Source organism: Gymnogyps californianus, chromosome 4 (genome assembly GCF_018139145.2).
Source record: "Gymnogyps californianus isolate 813 chromosome 4, ASM1813914v2, whole genome shotgun sequence".
NCBI lineage: Eukaryota > Metazoa > Chordata > Aves > Accipitriformes > Cathartidae > Gymnogyps > Gymnogyps californianus.
In genome coordinates, this window is record NC_059474.1 from 6,843,232 (window position 1) to 6,847,758 (window position 4,527).

Sequence of the window (4,527 nt, forward strand, 5' to 3'; positions counted from 1 at the left end):
CCTGAAACCTCCTTCTGGCTGCTTATCATGATTTTGTATTAAACCCGTCAGAGGTTATAGTCCCTTCTTTTTCTAATTTGGATACAGCTTCTGCTTGTTGAAGGAAGCCTTCTTCATCTAGTAATATCCCTTACCGTACTTTTTACTCAGTCTTCCTTTTAGAAATTCTCTTTTTCTGGTGCATTGGTTCTGCCTCTAGAACAGTGGCTTTGAACAGTCTCCATGCCACCCGTGAAGACTTAACTCTTTCTGCTGTTCCTTTTAGGCCCCTTTTAATGAAAGGCGTGTCTTGTTTTATATTGCTCCTCTTTTTTGAAAAGAAAGCAGAATACTACTGATCTTCTTTTTCTTGGTGCTACAAGGGTGTTGAATCCAAGGTCACTACAGTTCCTGCTACAGTGTGGTTCTCTGTCAATAATATTATGACACTATTTAGGACCAAACCAGGGATTGCTTTTCCTCTTCTGCTTCCCAGCTAGCAGTCACAGACAGTTTCTAAACAGTTAGATACAGCATCACCCCCTCCCGTGACATTTACCCAACCTACATTTGAGTTATTAAAGTCACTTATGATTCTGTTTCCTGCCCTGCAGACTCTCTGATCTCTCTGCCTTGTTAGCTAGACTGGTGATGCAGTCCTAGCACTGCATTTTTCCTATTTATTTCTGGGAGTTGAGTCCACTGAGACTCTATCTTATTTATTGACAGAGTTAACTGGTAATTGGAAGATCCTCTAAGCTTTCTTTAAAATACAGCATTACTCATCCACTGGCATGCCTTGTCCTGCCTTTGTATTTTACATCTCAACAATATAATACATAACAAATTTGATTGTTCACTTTTCCTATTAGCTTTCAAAACCTGAGGCTATCTTTCCACTGAGATTAATAATGTTGTGGCTCCTGTCTCAGTTTGAACGAAGACGGGCAGGTCATGGCTCCACATACTGTTCATGGCAAGGGAGTATATGCATACTGCATGATTATTCCGGTAACTGGTCCTCTACTAGCATAGCTGGGGTGTGTGGATTTCTACAATGGAGTCCTATCATCTCCATTACTTTGTCCTTAACTGTTTCTAGAATGTATTTTGATTTCTTTGTGCTGGCACTAAGCATCTTTCACTGCCAGTAACAGAAGAAGTCATCTTCCAGGTAGGAGAGTGGGATTGGACATGAAGATGATAAGTACCCATGTGGTTTTGCCTTTGTCCTCCATGCAAATTGGGCAGGTCTCACCTATACAGATGACTAATGTCATTATATACACTGTTCTAGGTATACAATTTATGTCTAACCACAGGAGAAACTTCACTTTTTTAAATTACTGTGGAAAACAGCCTGTATTTTTAGCAACAAACACCTAGTTACAAAAGCACTCTTGAGAAAATGCTTCTCCTATGAACTACAGCGCGACTGCCTAAGCATTTCTTCTCGAGTACAACAGCAGTGTCACTATTCTGTAATTCATTCATCAATCAGAATAAACATTAAAGCATCACACAGCTTAATAAAACCATTAGAGCTGTGCCACAGAAATAATTACAGACTGGTAATCAGAGAGCGCCATTTACTTAAATGGAGCATCCTTTTAAAGTGATGACTTACCTACCTTAACCCACCCATCAAAGTAGGACAGCTGGAACAGGGGAAGCAGTAGAGTCCATGATTCAGAGTCTTTCCTAGAAGGCAAAATTGATGATTGAACCTGAAAACATTTTTCTTGTATGGACCTAATTATGGTCAGAGCTGAGATCTTTGAGGTCTCTGATTCAGCAGTGGCTTGCTCCTATTCACCGATAAAAACTGAAAGGCATCCAGGGTCCCAGTTCTACAGAAAAGTAAAGTTTATGGAAATGGCTAGACACAAGCTCACAGTTAAAATAATAATACAGGTAAGAAGGCAATTCTAAAAAAACAACTTAGAAAATAACAGATGCACACAAATCTAAAACCAGACCCAAATAAATAATTTTCTTTTAGCAGCTGGTGCATATGCCAAGAGGATGGTGTTCTCAGGCTTGCTTAAATAAAGATACTGAGGATACACGTCACGAGGCTTTCAGAAGCATTCTGGTGCCTAACTCCCACTGATTCAGTGAAAAAGTGCCCAGATGCACTTAAAAACCCCTTTCCATGCCTAAACTGTATGTTTAAGCATCTAAATGTCTCCAAGAATCACTAAGTTCATAACCACAAATCTCAGAGATCATGGGAACTATTCTCGTATAATGTTTGATGAGATGCTGCCTCTCTGCCCAGCAGTGTGAGCTATATGCACACCGCCGTACGTACCTCTCACGTCTGAACCCCAGACCATCGAACCGCTGCCTCCCCTCATGGAAGAGCGGGCAGTGTTTCAGAGCCCACATCATGCGGCAGGAGCAGGAGCTGGCGGCAGCACGGTCTGCACCTCTGCCAGCTCCCAAATCCAAACATATTTACTGCCACAATGCATTACACTGTCATTGTCAAAGCTGCCATAGTGACATACTTTCAGCAGCAAATATAGCAGTTGAAAACTGTTTTCAATCTATTTCTAGCACTTTTTCACTCCAGTGGAAGTGAACATGTTCAGAAATGCTTTCTGCCATTTCTCTTTTTTTTTTCCCCCATAGATGCCATTTTTTCTCTTACAATGATGTTTTTTCTCAGATTTATTAAGGTTTTATTTCTGATCCCCTGGGATCACTCCAGCATTTTTTTAAAGAAATGAATATAATGCATCTTTGTTGCAGCTGCTCTTCTTCAAGGCTGCTTGCAAAGCCTCGTTGTTTCCCAGCCGAAGCCCGATGTGATGGACCCTGTGACACCCTTGTGCGCTCCTGGCTGTACAGTCGGGGTCTTTATTTGCATCTTCTGGCTTCATCTGGAAGTCCAAACCAATGAATGGTTGCTTGCAATTATGGAGGACTAAAGTTAAGAGCTAATCCTAAACAAATCTTCTGTCCTCGGTTATGCCAATGGCTGAAAAAATGGAGAAGGAAATATTTTGTTTCTGACACATATATTTTCTCTTGAATTGTACAAAAAAGTGATCAAGGATCTGCCCTGACTATAAATCAAACCACCAAACAGCCAACAGAACACAAAAGCAATATATCATCCATTGCAGAAACTAAGAGATGTTGTTTAGCAAGAACCATGAAGAAAAGACCAATATATGGATAAAAAACACACCTGCATTTATATTGTTTAAAATTCAAAAGCACATAAACCATCCTGCTTCAGGACATGAGCTCATCCATCCCTTGCAGTAAGGGAACACATGTACCCATCAGAAAATCATGTGTGTAGCAATGTGCAGCAGTTCTCCTCATAGGGAAGCGATGCAGACCTCTACCACATCACCCCTTTTTAATTGTGAACAACACTGCAGGGCCAGTTTTATCCCACCTTCTCTCAGAGCAAGCATATCTCCTTGGCTCATCTGACATGGCTGCTGTAGTGTGTTATGCACTGTAATACCAGCGCTCATAAATTAGCAGCCACCAACGTCTGGAATTGCTGTTTCGGTTTTGCAACAATCATCTAGGTTAGGAAGCAATTTTTAGGCACCATAGCAATAAGCCAGATATTTAAAAAAAAATTTAAAAATTCCTCACTAGCACAATCTGTAATGACTTAACCTGTTTTCTTGCCTAATCAGCTCTCTCCCGCAGCCGGCGCCCAGGCTTTCCAGCTCTGCTCCAGTGGTTTTTCAGCTCTTTATTTCGGTGGTTCAACTTGTGACTTCTACGCCCATGGTCAGGCGGGTCTGGAAGATTGCTACTCCTCTCTTGCCAGTCAAGCAGCCTTTTACACAAGTCCACCACTAAATCAGACATTTTTTTTACACTTATTGTGGCAGTGTTGGGCGAGTCTTGTCAGAAAAACAAGTTTCCTAAGACAGCTGATGAGAGGCCTGAAAACCTTCACACACCCAAGCTCCTGGGAGTGTAAGGCACAATAAAAGCAGCTAAAATGCTGTGATTTTGGGATCGATCTCGTTTTTCCAGAAGGAGAGGGCGAAGGTGCTGCACAGGCAGCAAAAAATGAGGTGGCGAAGCCAGGGTGGCCAGGCTGAGGGGACGGCGGGGCGCGAGTCCCTCCGCACGGCCCCCTGGCTGTGTGTGTGGGGGGGAAACCCCAAACCCACGATTTCTTGAGGAAAGAAAGGTCTGGAAAATGTTCATTTCGGGAAGTAACACCACAAAAGGCTGGCGAGCGGGGAGGTTGCGGCACTTCTGCCGGCAGCCGGCCTACCCTCGGCTGCTGTGCCCACCGCCGCCGCCGGCTCGGCGCTGCCTCCCCTCGGCCCCGGGCAGCGCAGGCCCCACTCCCCCCGCCCCGCTGCGGAGCCGCGCTCGGCCCCTATTGGCTGCGCTCCGCCACGTGCCGCGGCGCCCCCGCCTCCCCCCCCCCAACGGCTCCCGCGGAGCCGTTACCTGCGGCGGGGCCGCGCCGCCCTCTCGCGCCCCGATGCGGAGGCGAGGCGCCCGGTCGGAGCCCAGCGCAGGTGGGCGGCGGCGGGTCGGCGGAGACCCGCT